The sequence below is a fragment of the Heterodontus francisci genome, unplaced genomic scaffold (assembly GCF_036365525.1).
Source record: "Heterodontus francisci isolate sHetFra1 unplaced genomic scaffold, sHetFra1.hap1 HAP1_SCAFFOLD_59, whole genome shotgun sequence".
Taxonomy (NCBI): domain Eukaryota; kingdom Metazoa; phylum Chordata; class Chondrichthyes; order Heterodontiformes; family Heterodontidae; genus Heterodontus; species Heterodontus francisci.
The window spans coordinates 7,325,214-7,344,012 of NW_027140758.1; the positions used below are offsets into that span (position 1 = coordinate 7,325,214).

The following is an 18,799-nucleotide window of genomic DNA, read 5'->3' on the forward strand; positions in this document are numbered from 1 at the left end:
ATGACATTAATTTGACTCCGTCCCCCCCTCACACTGAGAAACTTACCTTCTCCCCCCTGCCCACCAGTGTTGCACCTCATTTCCCCGGATGCGGCTCCGAAGGCACGGCAGTGCCGGCCACTGGGCTGAAGATCGCAGCGGAACATCAGGAAGTGATGGAATAATAATTAATGCAGGTTTGTGGTCCCGTTGCCGAGCGGTGGAGGTCCCCCACAAGGCCTCGCCGTCGCCGGCAATATCGAGCCAGGCCCTGCCGGCGTTGAGGTCCGTGGCGGGCCTCATCCGGGGCCATCTTCAGGCGGCCCCCACCCCACCCCCACCACAGATCTCGACGTCGAGGGCTCTATAGAATCCAGCCCATTGTTTCTGTCAATCTCAACTCCACAAGGATTTGTCTGTTAAGTGTAGAAAAATTAAAGCTCTATAACGTTTTGATAAAAGGGGGTTCAAATCCATTTCCAAACAAATGATAGTTCTCATTGTATCTAGAACATGTTTTCTTACATACAAACATACCAATTAGGAGCAGGAGTAGACCACTCGGCCCCTCGAGTCTGCTCCACCATTCAATGAGATCATGGCTGATCTGATTGTAACCTCAACTCCACATTCCCACCTGCCCCGAATAACCTTTCACCCCCTTGTTTATCAAGAATCTATCTACCTCTATCTTAAAATATTTAAGAATTTCTGTCGTTCAGCAACTCTCACCTGTTTTCTGGATTTCACCTAAAAAATGTATTTCCACACTTTGGATATCCTGTACTTCATTAATGTTTTTGCTCTCTGGGAATTTCCCTTTAATTATATTCAGTGCTGGTATTTTACTGCCACACACTGACTGAAAGTGTCCCATCTTTCTGCAGGAAAAACACTCAGCTTCTTTGGCGGGACAGTTTTCCCACTTGTGTCTCTCTCGGCCACACCTACTGCAATTGGTTGCAGCTACCACTAGATGCTCTTCCCATCTTTCTTGTCTTTTACCACTAATTTTTCCTTTTGTTTTCTTAACAAATTCAATTGAGTCTGCTACTCTCGAGATCAGACTCTCCCTGTCCCCTCGGACAACGGATTGGTTAAACTTTCTAACCTCTGCTTGTTTGCTCAATTGAATCACTTTCGTTAATGTGAGATCAGCCCTGGACTGTAGATGATCTGAAAGGGTGTTGTCTAATACCCCGAACACAATCCTGTCTCCATTCAGCTCTTCTCTTAAGTTGTCGTATTCACAAACCTCCGTGAGTTTGTACAAGTCATTGATAAATGAATGAATGCTCTCCCCTTTCTGTTTTGTACGCTTATGAAATTCAAAGTGATTCCTGACAATGCAGCGGCCAGCCGACGTCATCAGAGCGCTCCAAGCTGCGCACATGCACAGACAGTCTCCTGCGCTCTGAGATGCCGCGCATGCTCAGACTCCGTCTTCCAGGACTAACTGGCGCATGCGCGAGAAAACGCTCTCCCCCCTCGGCCACTCACTCCAGGCCGCTCGCTGCCCGCTCCCTGCTACCCCGCTCCCCCGCCCTCCGGCCGCTCGCTACCCACATCCCCACCAACCCCCGCACTGCCCTCTCTCCGTCCACTCATGCCGTACTTCTCCCCACGTCCCTCCAGACACTAGCTCTGGGCCATGCCGCTTCCCTCCTCTCAGCCACTCGCTCCAACATTTGATCATTCATCACCGCACCACCCGCAGAAGCAAGGCGGGCCTCGAGGGGTGATGGGGCAATGTTGGAGCGAGTGGCCGAGAGGAGGGAGCGGCACGGCCCATGGCCTGGAGTGTGAGCGGCCAGAGAGCAGGATGGGGCTGGTGGTGGGGGAAGCGGGGAGTGAGCAGTCAGAGAGTGGGATGGGGGGAAGTGGGGAGTGAGTGGCCGGAGAATGGGATGGCACTGTTTAGAGGGGATTTGAGGAAAAAATGTTTCACCTCGAGGGTGGTTGGAATCTGGAACACACTGCCTGAAGGAGTGGTAGAGGCAGGAACCCTCACAACATTTAAGAAGTATCTAGATGAGCACTCAAAACGCCACAGAATACAAGGCTACGGCCACGTGCTGGAAATGGAATTAGAATAGATAGGTACTTGATGGCCGGCACAGACACGATGGTCGAAGGGCCTGTTTCTGTGCTGTATAACTCTATGACTCTATGAAACTTCACTGAATTACAGAGGGTGTGCAGCACTGTCAGGGGTGCTGTCCTTCTGAAGAGACTTCAAACAGCACAACGTTCTCCGAGTATCAACCAAAACATGTCCATTGTGTAGATATGTGCCATATTTGCTTATGAAACGACAGTCACTGCTCCGAAAGTAATTCACTTTAGGTGAATTAAGATGACTTGGTACTATATAACTGGCAAATGCTCAGGAGGGAGCGGGGGATTGTTGGGGGTGGGATGGAGGCGGCGACGGGAAACTTTGAAAGTCTTTTTGGGTCGAAGTTGTTTTCGATGATACATTGAATTGCGCCATCTTTAATCCTGGCAGCTGCCTGAATGTCACACACAGTGATGTTTCAGTGGAAGAGGCTGCATTTGCGCATGTGCTAGTACAGCGTCACCTGGTGGTTGCGTTGTCAGCAAATGCAACGTTTTAAATTTGGCTCCACGATGACATTTTATTCCTGAATTAAAATAGGTCTTGAGTGCCTTAATAACTTCTTCACACGTAACCTTCTGTTCTTCAGGATGATGTTGCATGCACACTCCCTCCATTGCATACAATAGCGTACTGACCTGCTCCATGTCTGGCTTCTGCACGAGACCCGATGCAGTACGATACCTTGCAAACCTCTGGAACCATCTCGGCCACTCCTCGGCTTGGTTCAGTCCAGTGACCTTTTCAAAGTTCTCCGGTAGAGGCAAAGATTTCTCCATCTTCGCTTTCGTTTACTGCGGCCCCCATATAATATTCTGATATCTGTCAAGTCTTAGTACAGAATTTATAAGAGTCTGATGGTTAAAATAACCTGAGTTTACTCTACATTTCTTGCATGGAAGGTTTCATCGACAACTCTCCATGAGGTGCCGTACAAATTATAAGACATCACTTCCTGTGATAATGTACACAATCTATTTACATAATCTGCCCAGTAACAACCCAATGTCCACTCAATTATATTATTGTTCAGATGTGAGAAAAGCTGAGGATGGGAATGGAGCGTCTGAATGAAGATTTCATGATGCTGATGATGTAAATGAGGATCTGTTACCCATTCCACAATCCATCTTTATTTCTGTGCATGTTTCTCGATGCTGTTTCAACCAAATTGAAAAAGAATCACAAATCCTGCTCTGGAGCCTCAGGTACTAATTACCCAGAGGCATGGTTGCCAATTGGTCAGGCGTCAGTTTCGTAAAGTGAAGATCACGGGTTCAATCTTCCTCCATGCCTTGTGATTAGTTTCTCATCTTAAATGTGATGTTTTCCTGAAGGATGCCCATTGCATTTGTTTTTCGCTGATTGTTTCAACCATCTGGAAATCAGTGTCCTGTTGCACTTCATCCTGGACACTGGGAAGAACATGAGGAGTAGCCACATGGTCCCTCGAGCCTTCTCTGCCATTGATAGAGTGAAAATATCTGAGGTCCAAGCACTGAACCTTATTACTGTGCATATGCTGGATATTTAACAGAGCTATTCTATTAATCCCACATCCCGCTCTCCTGTCCTTTCCCCCATTGCCCTGTTATATTTTCCATGTCAGGTATTTATCCAATTCCATTTAGAGTTACCATTGAATCTGCTTCCACTGACCTTTCAGGATTGCATTCCAGACCAGAACAACACACTGCTGAAAAAACAATCTCCTCATCACAACACAGTGGTGCACAGTGGCGCAGTGGTTAGCACCGCAGCTTCACAGCTCTGGGGACCAGAGTTTGATTCTGGGTACTGTCTGTGCGGAGTTTGCAAGTTCTCCCTATGACCTTGTGGGTTTTTGCCGGGTGCTCTGGTTTCCTCCCACTGCCAAAAACTTGCAGGAGGTAGGTAAATTGGCAGTTGTAAATTGCCCCTAGTGTAGGTAGGTGGTTGGGAATATGGGATTACTGTAGGGTTAGTATAAATGGGTGGTTGTTGGTCGGCACAGACTAGGTGGGCCGAAGGGCCTGTTCCAGTGCTGTATTTCTAAACAAATAAACTCTCATTATTTTGCCAATTACTTTAAATGTGTTTCCTCTGGTTCCTGACCCTTCTGACACTGGCAACACTTTCTCCTTCTTCACTCTATCAAAACTCTTCAGGATTTGCATTTCCTGCTGCCTTTGCTGATATAACAAGGCTGAGCACACATCACCAAAAGGAATATGATTGGCTCTGAATCACATTTATCCTTCCTGTCAATCTGATGTGGATCTTGTATTTTCCCGGAACCAAACAACCTGAGCAGCAAGTGTGGGTTCCAGTGATTCCCACCACTCTGAGAGAGAGGATGTGATAATGAGCCAGATAGAAGAAAGGAGTGAGATAGAGAGTAAAATAGCCCTGGTCTGTTCCTACTAACCCCCCAATACCCGACTTAAAATGGCATCGTTTTCTCCTGTCTCTCCACATTCTAATCCATTGATGTTTGCAATCCTTTCATCTGTCCCTTTAATTCCTGTTTCCTAATCCATTGATGTTTCACAATATCCCAATCCATTGATAGAACTCAGTCCATAGAATTTCCCAATCCAGATATTTTCCAGTCCATTGACTTTCCCAATCCATTAATGGTTCCTGTCCATTGACATTCCCAATCCATTTATATTGCCTGTGATTTCAAAGCAACTGTGGAATACAAATGGTATATAAGGCGAGCATTTATTACCCATTCCTATTGCCGTTGAGAAGGTGGTGGAGAGCTGCCTTCTTGAACTGATGTAGTCCATATGGTGCAGGAACACCCACAGTGCTATTGGGGAGGGAGTTCAAGGATTGTGACCCAACAACAGTGAAGAAATGGCGATATCGTTCAAAATCAGGATGGTGAGTGACTTGGAGGGGAATCTGCAGGTAGTGAGTTCCCATGCATCTGCTGCCCTTGTCCTTCGAGGTGGTCGTGGTCACGAGTTTGGAAGGTGCTGTTGAAGGATACTTGGCGAGTTGCTGCAGTGCATATGGAGATGGTAAACACTGCAGCCACTGTTTACTGGTTGTGGAGGGATTGAATGTTTCAGGTGGCGGGTTAGGTGCCAATCAAGTGGGCTGCTTTGTCCTGGATGGTGTTGAGCTTCTTGAGTGTTGTTGAGTGGGATGTATTCCATCCCACTTGTGCCTTGTAGATGGTGGACAGGATTTGGGCTGTCAGGAGGTGAGATACTTGCTGCAGAATTCGTAATCTCTGACCTGCGCTTATAGCCACAGCATCGATGTGACTGGTCCAGTTATGTTTCTGGTCAAGATGTTGATGGTGGGGGATTTAACGATGAGAATGCTTCTGAATATCAAAAGGTAGATTTTTTTTCTCTCTCATTGGAGATGTTCACTGCTTGGCACTTGCCAGATAGAGCAGAATGTGGGAAAATGTGAGGTTATCCACTTTGGTAGGAAGAATAGAACAGGAAAATATTATTTAAATTGTGAGAGATTACAGAATGCTGCGATGTAGAAGGATCTGGGTGTCCTTGCACATGAATCACAAAAAGTTACCATGCAGGTACAGCAAATAATTAGGAAGGCAAATGGAATGTTACCCTTTATTGCAAGGGGGATGGAGTATAAAAGTAGAGAAGTCTTGCTGCAAATGGTCATGGTGCTGGTGAAACCACGCCTAGAGTACTGTGTGCAGTTTTGGTCTCCTTATTTAAGGAGGGATATACTTGCATTGGAGGCAGTTCAGAGAAGGTTCATTGGATTGATTCCTGTGATGAAGGTGTTGTCTTATGAGGAAAGCTGAGCAGGTTGGACCGATACTCATTGGAGTTGAGAAAAATGAAAGGAGAAAGTATTGAGACATATAAGATTCTGAGGGGGCTTGACAGGGTAGATGCTGAGAGGATGTTTCCTCTCGTGGTGGAATCTAGAAAGAGGGAACACAGTTTCAGATTTAGGGGTTTTTCATTTAAGAAGGTATTTCTTCTCTCAGAGGGTCATTAATCTTTGGAATTCTTTACCGCAGAGAGCAGTGGAGGCTGGGTCATTGAATGTCTTCAAGATTTGTATCTACAAGAGAGCCAAGGGTTATGTGGGCAGGCAGGATAGTGGGGTTGTGGTCATGATCAGGTCAGCCATGATCCTCTTGAATGGCGGAGCAAGCTCGAGGGGCCAAATGGCCTACTCCTGCTACTAGTTCTTCTGATCTTCTGTTCTTATGATCTCATTGCAGCTTGGTCCAAACAGAGACGAAAGAGTGGAATTCCAGAGGAGAGGTGAGAGTGATTGCCCTTGAGTGAGTGTGGCATCAAGGATCCCTCGCAAAATTGAAGTCAATGGGAATCAGGGGGAAAACTCTCCACTTGCTGGAGTTGTACCTCGCACAAAACAAGATGTTGTGGTTAGTGGAGGCCAATCATCTCAGTCCAGGACATTGCTTCAGTAGTTTCTCAGGGTAGTGTCCTGGACCCAAACATCCCAGCTGTTTCATTCACGACTTTCTCTTCAACATAAGTCAGAAGTGGGAATGTTCGCTGATGATTCACAACTCCTCAGATACTGAAGCCGTCTGGGCTTGCAAGCAGCAAGACCTGAACAACATTCAGGCTTGAGCTGATAAGTGACAAGCAACATTCTTTGATCGGATCCTGAGGGAGATATCCGTGCGTGGAGCGGCGGGCTGCATGGAGAGTGACGCTGAAGAGGGTGTCTGAGCCTGGAGGGAAGAATCTGTGGAGAGTGGTCCTCAAAGGATGTCCGTGTCTGGAGATTTAGGATCTCTGAAGAGGGTTTCCGAGCCCGTAGTGCTGGGATGTATGGAGAATGATCCTGAAGTGGGTGTCCGAACCTGGAATGGCGGGATCTGTGGAGAGTGATCCTGAAGTGGGCGTCCGAGCCTGGAGTGACAGGATCTGTGGAGAGTGATCCTGATGAGTGTGTGTAAAGCTGGAATGGAAGCTTTCTGTGGAGGTACAGGAAGAGGCCATTCATTCCCAGTATTTTATAAAGGTTCAGCATAACTTATTTGCTTTTACTCTATGCCTATATTAATAAAGCCAAGTGTCCTGTTTGCTCTTAGCTACCTTTTCAATCCTTCTAACATTGGTGTACATTGTCTCCCTGCTCCTGCACCCAGTTTAGAATTGTAACGTTTCATTTATATGGCATTCTTCCTTCCAAATTGCATCGCTTCACACTTCCCTGTGTAAAAGTTCATCTGTTATGTGAAAGCCCATTTTACCAGTTTTTTTTATGTTCCCCTGAAGTGTGTTACGATCACTGGCATCGGACAAAATTCCTGAACATTCTTTGATGCTTCTCCATAGACAGAGCAATCTTATACGCGAGCTCAAATGTAGGATTTTGTGTGTTTAGTATCTTATTTCACCCACCAATAGAAGCACAAATATGTCACGTAAATCTTGTTCACTGCAGTCCCTGCTGCTGTTTGCTGCCTATATTTACAGGCTTTAATCTCAACCTCGTCACCATGTTCTCTAATATATTCAGGGGGCATCAGCAGAGGAAATGTTCACCAAGCATGGCAAGTGCAAAGAAATGTTTATGTATGTCATTATGTCATAATTTACAAATTTTTACATGTGTGAACCATCAAGATGTGTCTTCATAAATGGAACCCCGTCACAATAAACACTGTCACCTTTCAATGTTTAGCAGACAGGTTTGACGGCCTGATGTGTGTGATTCCCATATTAATGTGTTTGTACAAAGTTCGGGGAAAGATGGAGATATGAATAATTTACAGGGAAATCTTTTAAACATATTACCACATCTCTCACTCACAAAGATCTGCAAACACATGGATTCAGAAAGAACCTGAGTACAAAATCACCTAAAATAAACACAGCCAGAGAGACTTGCAATAACCTGTAGCTCAGGGAAAGTACATGATGTCATGGAAGGGATTCTGTTTCTTTCGTTCAAATATTTTTTGAAGAAGTCATAGTCAAACTGAATAAACGTAGGGCCAGTTATTTTTCAAGAGGGCACCAAAAGAACCAATTTGGCAACTATGTTTACTGGTTGTCACAAGATTCAAGTTAAATATCGAACAGAAACCCTGGTAATAGGGAGAAATGTGGACAGAGAAGTCAATCATGCCCCTTGATTGGACAAGCTTGGCAGCAGCAGCGCAAACCTAAGACAGCAGAAAACTCACAACCTTTGCTTGTAGCAGTCAGTGTGTTTCACCTGCTAGAGTGAGCAGCTGATAAAGTTCGCCTGAAGAATCGTCAAGGAAGGAGGGAAGACCACAACCCAGTTTATTTTCCAGAAAATCTTTAAAAGACCCTGAGAAGTCCACTGAGTTAATTCATCTTGTCGCATGTCTTTGAAGAAGGCCTGCTAGAATTAATTCTCAATGCCTTCTGAAAAGAACTGTTCTAAAATACCCTAGTGACCTGTCTACGTATACTCGGAAGTTAGACTGTATTCCAGTTTTGGAGCAACATATCTCATCTGATGATTTCTTCAAAAATGAGCAAATAAACAGCCCAAGAGGTTTTTTTTGTCTGTAACAGAGTGTTGAATTAAGTGTGTGTGTGTGTGTGTGTGCGTGTGGCTCGAAGATAAAAAAAAGGACTTTAAAAGTTGTTCAAGGTGAAAAGGGAACTTTTAAAATTTCCACCTGTGTGTTTATGCTTTACTTCATGACTAGTTAAAACTTGTTTGACAATAAATGGATAATTTTGTTGTTCATTAAAGAAACCTGGTCAGTGTCTTCTATTCTGGGAAAAATAGAGTACATGATTGACTGTATCAGTATGTGGGAAAAGTTCACATAGATGTTGTGACCTGTGGAGAAGTGGGATGAGAATAAAGAGTGCCCTCCTCTGCCCTTAGTTGTCACAGCACTTGTGATCTGGCTCAGTAGCTTAATTGGTTCGAGTGTTTGTCTAATAATCAGAAAATCTTGGATTCATATCCTTGCTTCAAAAGTTTAGCTATCAATCGTTTACATCCATTTTCTTGTGAACTTTAACTTTTCTTATGAATTTCATTCACAAAAGAAAACAGCTCAGTGGTTGCCTTTGTGAAGGATGTGATTTTGGGGAGGGGAGGTAAGGAGAGGGTTGATCCGATGTTTAGAATATATTATCATTCAGGAGCAAGAAAAATCAAAAGGAACAATATAAGAAAACGAGTCTCCAGATTTGAGAATCTGTAGATCCACTTTGGGAAAGTGAATCAGAGCAGAATGAAGGGTGAACTGTCCGACTGCCCAGAAGAGATGAAGACACAGCTCAGTCAGCACGTTCCCCTGGTTTATGATGCTGGAACATTCCTCACACAGAAATTATTCAATCAATATTCATCTGCCAAGTCGGTCTGAGGCTGTGCCTCTCTGATCACGTGGAGTTAAAGCAATTCTTCCAGTCAGTTAGTTCAGTTGTCATTTCATGATAAATTCGGTCATCATAACCTCGTCAGTGACCTAATGGTTCAGGTGTCTGAGTGATGTTAATCATGATGTGATCAAATGATTGTATGTTCCAGTCTTTCCATGGTGAGTTTTCACACTGGGTAGAAACGTGTTGGACATGGTCTGGAAATGTTTCACACCGCTCCATTTCCAACAGGCCATGACCTGATGTGATGGAAATGTCATTTACTTACAGAAGCTACATTTCCATCATTGTACATCTGGATGCACAGTCAGGATCTGAGCTGAAGGTGACCGTCCTGCCCAAATTTCCATAGAGGCAAAAAAGACGTGTGATGGGTTGCTGCCACAAAGCTGGGTGATGAGGTGTTTGAGAGGTTAAGATGATGGATTATTAATTCCTTCTGTTTTACATGTATGAATTTGAATTCCATCTGCATCAACAGTTTATAAAATGTTCAATACATTGTTTCTTTGTAATTCACCAGCTTTTGCAGAAAGTAGGTCTTAAGCTGTTGCAGTACCTGTGAGAAAGATAGTCTAAGTTATTCTGAGGCCATCTTCAAATGTCATCTGTATGGAAGCAGGATTTTAAAGGATAAGATGTAGTTTTTAAAAGTCATTTCAATCTTACTCAAGTCTTTACAAAGAAGCCAGGTAAATCTTGATAAAAAGTCATATATATTTAGAGATCTTTTAAAAGCACTTCAATCTTGTTAATAAAAAGTCAGATGTAAATTTAAGAACACTGATAAGGCCTTGATAAAAAGTTACATACAATTAAGAAACAAAATACAACATTTAAAATGTCTGAACTCCCTCTGAAAGTTGACCACTGCTGCCGCCGAGGTCTTCCTGGAATAGTGGAGCTGTTGTGTCAACAGAAAAGTCCTTCCAGAGCACGCCCTGAGCCTGTTGGTACCGGCTCTAATCCAACCCAGGTAAAAAATCAGGGTACGTTGTGGGCAATGAGCCCAAATTGCTGAACTGCAGGTCCCTGTCACTTTAAAGAGTGGGCTGGTGCGATTATGATCAGAGGCTCCTTCTAAGCACATTTCTCACCACCACAACTTCCAGATGCTGGTGTTAGTGTGTGCATGTACCGGCAGTTGCAGTGCTGTTCAGACCCTCAATAGCAGTGAAAGTCTCAGAGTTCACCGCTATTGGGACTGTAAAATCCAGGCCAATATCTCACAGTCCTGTTAGATTTGCTCTCCCTCTGTACAAAATCAAACTCCACACATTGTCTTTCACTCACTCCAGTTTCCAGCCCTGTTGGTACAGAAATCCCCTCTCAAAGGTACACAATCCAGTTGATTTCTGATCAAATACCTCCTTCCTCATTCAATAGAGGAAACAGAGACATGAACAGGAATCAGGTGCAAGAAAGTTTCACCAACAGAGCAAAGAAAGGCACCAACAAAAGTCACACCTACTTTCCAAATCATTTCACTGTAATATTCTTTCACTTGTTTTGTAAGATGACTGCAATAAATCTGAAAATGAGCACCATGAGGTTTGTGTTCACAAGTCATTTGTTCTCCTGTGTTTGTCTGTCAGGTTTGCAATTCAATTTGTATTGGATATTGAAGAGAATCTCTTTTCAAGATGATTGCACATCGTACTGTGTTTAAAGCAACCAACTTGTAAAATGGCAGATAATGAATGTTTCAATACCTGTGTGACCAGATTCTTCCAATGCTTTTCAACAGCTAGATTGATGATGATTATAATCTGTATCCTGTGGAGAATGGGAGGAGAATAAAAACATGGTGCATGAACAGGACAGACTGTGTAAAATGGGAGCACAGAAATACTGCCACCTCATTGAAAGTTAATGAGATTTATTCGAAGTCAGACACCTGTCCACAATGAACAAGTGAATACATTAATTGTCCACTTTCAATCTAAATGGGACTGAGGTTCCAACAGAGAAGTTTTCTGGAAAATACCTGCTGCAGTTTTAAAATTGATGAACTGGAACATCTTATACTAACTTTCAAATAACTGGAGTGATTGTATAGTTCTCATAGTGGAGAGAAGGAGTTGTTTATAAATATAAGCAGAAAGACACATTTGTGGATTGGCGAATGAGCTTTAACTTTCTGAAATGTATTTGTCCATTGGTTGCAGGTCACTGGAAATTCTTTTTTACATTTCAATTGTAGCAGCAGCAGTTAGCAGCAAAATGTCTGATTAATCAGAGTAGTGGGTCTGGGAAACACTTAAACAGCCGAGACCCTGTAAAACAGAACTCCAAGTAATAGTTTAAATAAGGCACTGAACTGACAGAGCGGTAAAGGCCTGCTCAGGTCAGGGAAAAAAACCCGACACGAACCTGACAGAACCACACTGGACCCGAGCCCGACCCGGCCCGAATGTCTCCATTTATTCCCACGCCCAAACCGACCCGAGCCTTACCCGACCACCGGAATGTTCACTTTACCTACCTCCCGATTCCGAATCGACAGGAAGCTGCAGCATGAGCGCAATGACATCATAGAGATGCTCACTTGCTCACTGAGCAGACTCAGAGTTTCCCTCCTTGATGTCCCAGACTCCCAGCTCAGGTTGGCTTTTCAACTTTTGACACTTACTAAACTCAATTTCCCAGCAGAGCAAAATGTAATACTTACTGTGTGTTTCCGACACGGACTCAGCCCGACCTGGACCCAGCCCGACCCGAAACTGGCCCGACCCGACCCGAGCCCGAAAGCCAGAACCGGAAGAGCGACCCGACATGACCCGAACCCGACACAGGTCGTCGGGTTCAGGCCGGATTGCAGGCCTTTTCAGAGCGGAGGTCAGATGAGGATTGAATTAATTTCAATCACTGAATCTAAACAAGAAGTAAAACTGCCAGGAATGGAAGACTTTGCTTTATTTGTGAGCTTGTGGCACAACGGTAGCGCGTCTAACTCCAAATCAGAAGGTTGCGTGTTCAAATCACGTCAGGCTCAGTTATGTTTTCCAGCAGCTCAAGTTCCTGGATTTTATATCAGAAGAGAGTTCGATCTGTTGGAATGTTCAGTGAATGGTTGAATTTCAAGATCAACTTCAATAGATTAAAGTCCTGATTTCTGGTTCCGTTCCATTTCCATGCTCACTTCTTATTTCACACTGTTTTGTATCAGAACAATGTTTCAGGGATGTGATGTGTCCATTGTTTGTACAATCGCTCCGTCATCCAGTGTGAGAAATAAAACACAAACCGCCCAGCGTGCGGCTCAAACCCATACCTGGCTCTGTCTCTAGGCCGCTTAGTTCAGTTGGTTAGGACGCAGTGTTGATAACAACAAGGCTGTGGATTTGATCCCCATGTGCGCTGTCACATGGTCAGTCATTAATTTGACACATTTTTGTAACACTTAAAATCCAACTTTTAGATGCAAACAAGTTTACATAAAATGTCAGAGGCAACTTATTTTGAATAACATCCATTGCATCTTTGTCACTGGTCTGGAGTAACACAGAATTCTTTCCAATTATCTTCCGTTTGCTGATAAACATTGAACTCGTGGCCTGTTCTCGTTAATGGTCACGAGCAGCAAAAACAGACAGAGCAAGTCTGACCGCCCAGAGATGTGGAAAAGGCTTCAGTTTGGGACAAATGCAGCAAATCAAATGTTCACCCTGCCCCGAAAGATTCAAAAACTGGGGAAAAGGACACAAGAAGATAGAGAATAAGCTAAAGCAGACAATGTAAACATTTCCCATCCTTGATATCTCTCTATTCCAATCCAACCTTCAGAGTTGGGTAAATAATTTCAGTGTAAATTGTGCAACACGAGAGTCAAAACCAAATGGCGACGCAGAATAAAGGAGAACTGCCAAAACCCCAGATTGAACCAGGGATCTTCAGTCTCACACTCTCTCAACTGAGCTATTTCAGTCTCACAGGCTTGCGATGATAAGTGGCAAGTAACATCCGCACCACACAAGTGCCAGGCAATGACCATCTCCAACAAGAGAGAATCTAACCATCTCCCCTTGACATTCAATAGCATTACAATCACTGAATCCCCCACCATCAACATCATGGGGGTTACCATGGGTAGCCATACAAATAACGTGGCTACAAGAGCAGGTCAGAGACTTGGAATCCTGAGGTGAGTAATTACAGTGCAGCTGTTGGCTCCACCCCAGGGGCTGAATTTGTTCTGTAAACCATGAAGCAGCTTCCTCTCAAATCCCAGGTTTATCAATAAATCCTCTTACAAAAGCCCCAAAGTATGATATGTTCCTCTCACTCATCCAGAATAAAAGTTACATCTTTTGCTCTTTTTACCTTCCAAACATTGACTTCTATTTTGCTCATCATTTATTTCTCTCTCCTTTTTATGTTGTGCATTTCCTAATAAACATTTAATTTCAATTATTTATGAGGGATGAAATGAACAGAAAAGATTTTCTGCAATGGTACCAGGGGTGTGGGACAGAGCGAGTGGTTCGGATCTGGAATATACTGCCTGAGAGTGTGCTGGAGGCCGATTCAATCGTGGCTTTCAAAAGGGAATTGGATAAACACCTGAATAGAGAAAATTTGCAGGGTTACAATGAAAGGGCAGAGGAGTGGAATTAGCTGATCTGCTCTTGCAAAGAGCTGTCATGGACATGATGGACTGAATGGTCTCCTTCTGTATTGTAACCATTCGATTCCTTGATTCTAACTCTGTCAAAGTTGTTCTGAACTTGCTCTGCTCCAAGGAGAACAACCCCAACTTTTCCAGTCTCTGCACACAACTGAAGTTATGAGGAACCATGGGGAACCCAGTGTAAACCTTCCTCCAGACAGAAATACAACTGTTCACCACCACACTGTGACCCAGCTGTTCACAATATTTATCAATGATTCGGAGGTGGGGACCAAATGTCGTATTTCCAAGTTCATGGATGACACAAAACTTGGACAGACTGAGTGAGTGAACAAGAAAATGGCACATGGAATATAATGTGTAAAAATGTGAGGTTATCCATTTTTGTAGGAGGAAGAGATGTGCAGATTATTTCTTAAATGGTAAGAGATTAGAAAGTGTAGATGTACAAAGGGGCCTGGGTGTCCTTGTCAATAAGTGACTGAAAGCTAACATGCAGGTGCAGCAAGCAATTAGGAAGGCGAATGACATGTTAGACTCTATCGCAAGAGGATTTGAGTACAGGAGTAGTGAAGTCTTGCTTCAATTGTATATAACCTTGGTTGGTCTGCAGTTTGGAATACTGTGTGCAGTTTTGGTACCCTTACCTGAGGAAGGATATCATTGCCATAGAGGGAATGCAACGAAGGTTCACCAGACTTGTTCCCGGGATGGCGGGACTGTCATATGAAGAGAGATTGGGGAAACTGGGCCTGTATTCTCTGGAGTTTTGAAGTATGAGAGGTGATCTCATTGAAACTTACAAAATATTTAGTTTAGAGATACAACACTGAAACAGGGCCTTTGGCCCACCAAGTCTGTGCCGACCATCAACCACCCATTTATACTAATCCTACACTAATCCCATATTCCTACCAAACATCCCCACCTGCCCCTATATTTCCCTACCACTTATCTATACTAGTGGCAATTTGTAATGGCCAATTTACCTATCAACCTGCAAATCTTTTGGCTTGTGGGAGGAAACCGGAGCACCCGAAGAAAACCCACGCAGACACAAAGAGAACTTGCAAACTCCACACAGACAGTACCTGGAATCGAACCTGGATCGCTGGAGCTGTGAGGTTGCAGTGCTAACCACTGCGCCACTGTGCCGCCCACAAAAGGATAAACAGGGTAGATGAAGCTGTTTCCTCCGGTTGAGGAATCTATAACCAGGGGACACAATTTCAACGTAACGGGAAAGCCACTGAGGACAGAGATGAGGAGAAATTTCTTTACTCAGTGGGTTGTGAATCTTTGGAATTCTCTACCTCAGAGGGCTGTGGAAGCTCAGTTATTGAGTATGTTTGGAGCAGAGATTGACAGATTTCTAAATATAAATGACGTAGCGGATATGGTGTTCGTGTGGGAAAAAGGCATTGAAGTGGATGATCAGTCATCATCATATTGAATGGAGGGGTGGGCTCGATGGGCTGAATGGCCTACTCCTGCTCCTATTTTCCTATGTTCCTATCAGTCTGCTAATTTCATACCCATGCTGTCATTGTCCCTTTTATTCCATGGGCTTCAGTTTTACTGGCAGTCTAGTATGTGACATCATCAAGAAGGTTTTCAATATGTTAAATAAGGAGAAATTGTTTCCAGTGGCAAAAGGGTCAGTAACCAGAGGATGTATTTCTCAGGTGATTGAGAAAAGAACCAGAGGCGAACTGAGGAATAATTTTTTATACAGTGATGTGTTGTGATCTGGAATGCACTGTCTGATCAGGACTTAAAAGCAGATTCAGTAGTAACTTTGAAAAGCAATTGGGATAAATACTGGAAGGAAAAATGTACAGATTGCAGGAAAAAGCTGAGCATCAGAACTAATTGGATAACACAACCAAAGATACAGCATTGACACAATGGACCAAATGGTCTCCTTCTTTAGGTATCAGTCTATGGTTTTATGAACATAATGTTGGTCCAATTGCCTGAGTTGGAAGGGAAGTGAACCCAGATTCCGGGAATTCTAAACACCAGACCCAAACCAACTGAACAAGCCTGTTGTTTAATCTCTGTTTTTCACACCAGCCTTTCCTCGCTCTTTCTGTGTTTCCTGCCTGGTCTGTTCCTCTCACCTTCATTCCTGACACTCCATTGAGAATGGCCAACTCACTGCACCTCTCACTCACACCGTCACTCCACCCCTTCACCCACTTCCAAACCTTTCTGTTCAACAGCACCTCACATCTGCTCCTCTGCTCCATTAATATAACAGGAAAACATTTTCAAACAGACATTTCCAGACAGTGAACGTTCCAGTAAGACAAGGTAAAGAGCAGATTCATTCACTTTAAACACAGAGAGAGCAGCTCTCCCTGTTCAGGCTAAGGAGCAGATGTGGTTTCATTCCCATTAGTCTTAGAGACATGGGCCAGAATTTTAAGGGACCGTTGGAGACGGGAATGGAGGCCGGGGAGGGGGAGGGGGGTGTAGAAAATAGGGATGGAAGACGTTGGAATGGATTTTTCTGTCAGCAGCTGACATGGAGGGCAGACTTCGCACATCCACTCGGCAAGAAGGCATTTAAAGTATTTATGAGTCCAATTGTCAGCAATTTTATTCACTGGGTCCAATTGAACTAATAGTGCACGGGAACCACGGGGCTTCAGAGCCTCGCCTGGTTAAAGGAGGTGACTGGGAGGTGGGAGCTGAGTGTTGGCTTCACTGGGAAGCTATCGGGTGAGGCAGCATAACTTGGCAGCAAGGGTGGAGGGGGAAAGGGCATCGGGAAACACTGTCAGGAGTGGGGGCCAATGTGCCAGCTCTGCAGGGGGAACAACATCAGGATGCCATTGGGGCAGTGCCACCTCATTGAGGTTGACAAGTGAGGTAACTGTGACTGGGTGTTGTTTACTGTGAAGGCCTTGCATTCAGGGAGGGGCAACCTGTCATGGGCCTCATTCACCCTGGATTCGCGGCTCCCATTGAAGAGGAGGAGGAGTAGAGAGGGAGGGAGGGAGGCCCAGGCACCAGCAGGGGCACCACAGCTGCTTGGGGGCCCACAGGAGGGCCAGCCTCGAACAGGAGGCTGGAGAAGGAGGCAGAGGAACACGTCAGCCGAGGTTCAACTACCTGCAGATGTCCGAGTGACAGTGTCTCCACAGACTGCACCTCTCCACGGAGGTCGTCACTGATCTCTCTGCCATGATGCAGCTGTGCCCCACGCGACTTGGTGGGCACCTGATGCCAGTGCCCCTGAAGGTCACCGTGCCACTGAACTTCTACACCACCAGATCATTGCGGGGATCCACTGGAGATATGTGTGGAATCTCACAGTCTGTAGAGAATCAGTGCATCAAGGAGGTCACCAATGTCCTGTTCAGGAGGGCTGGCAACTATGTGCACATTGATCCAAACAGTCAAGCTGAGAGAGCTATAGGATTCGGGGCCATCACTGGATTCCCCCAGGTTTAGGGTGTCATCGACTGCACCCATGTGACCATCAAGGCTCCCACAGACCAGCCAGCAGCCTTCAACAGGAAGGGCTTCCACTTGCTCAATGTGTAACTGGTCTGTAACCATCACAAATGGATCCTACAGGTGTGTGCACAAATCCCGGGAAGCAGCCACAACGCCTGCATACCAAGGCAGTCCCAGGTACCAGAACTTTTCCGTGGCCCCATGCGCTTTCTGAGATGGATCCTTGGAGACAAGGGCAACCCAGTGAGGACATGACTGCTGACGCCTGTGAGGAATCCACACAAGGATGCACAGGAGAGGTACAACACCTGCTGCGGGTCAACCCGAGTGACCATCAAGGAGGCCATTGGTCTCCTGAAGATGAGAGTCAGGCACTTAGATTGTTCCTGTGGAGCCCTTCAGTATGTCCCAGCGAGGGTCTCGCGTATCATGGTGGTTTGCTGTGCTCAGCACAATCTGGCATTACAGAGGGGCGAGGTGTTGACTAGTGAGGATATCGTGGAGTGCAATGCCTCCTCTGATGATGAGGATGTGGAGGAGGATGCTGCCCAAGCAGTGCCAGATGAAGAACCTCAGGCACAGCATAAAAGCCACCATGAGATACACACAAGGGAGACACGAGACACCCTTATACATTCACGTTTCCTTTGAGCCTTACCACCTTCTGGAACCACAGCAATAAAGTCTTAGCTTTAAGCAGCCCTGTTGTCACCTCTTTCCTTCTACACCACAGCGCCCAGGTACACATCGCACAGTGGCAAGGCCGAAGCTTTGTGAACTCAGGGCTTGGTCCCTCACTTCCAGCCCCTTGGGAGGAAGGGTTGAAATGAAGTCCCAAAGGGCATCAACAATAGGAAGGAGACAGAGTGAGAGAACATCATTTCTTTATTCCGTGTGACACCAAACACAACCCTATCCATCTGGAATGTACATTCACCCGTGAACCCCTCAGTGAATCTAGGTGCTCTTCTTAAATCTTTTCCGGGTGCTCCTACGTGGTGCTCCCCCTGCTCTGGCAGCTGTGATGGAGACAGGCTGCTGACCTTGCTGCCCCATGGCTTGGGATGGCATTGGCGGCCGTCCTCTGGCTGCCTGAGGCCTGGAGGGCCCCGGCACACTGAGGGCCTCCTGCACAGGTACAGGGACCCCCTCTGTCATCGAGGATGATGGAGGCACTGGCATCACTAGTGTCACTGGCAGAGGGACTTTGGAATTACTGTCCACACCAGGAGCACCCTGAGAGGGGCCCCCAGATGT

At 45.2% G+C, this 18,799-nt stretch overlaps 1 non-coding gene across 1 annotated transcript; it reads left to right on the forward strand.

Moving 5' to 3' along the window:
- Positions 1 to 12,367: 12,367 nt before the first annotated feature.
- Positions 12,368 to 12,439, forward strand: trnaw-cca (transfer RNA tryptophan (anticodon CCA)). The gene has a single exon. It is a non-coding gene; the product is annotated as a tRNA-Trp (tRNA).
- The last annotated feature ends 6,360 nt before the right edge of the window (positions 12,440 to 18,799 follow it).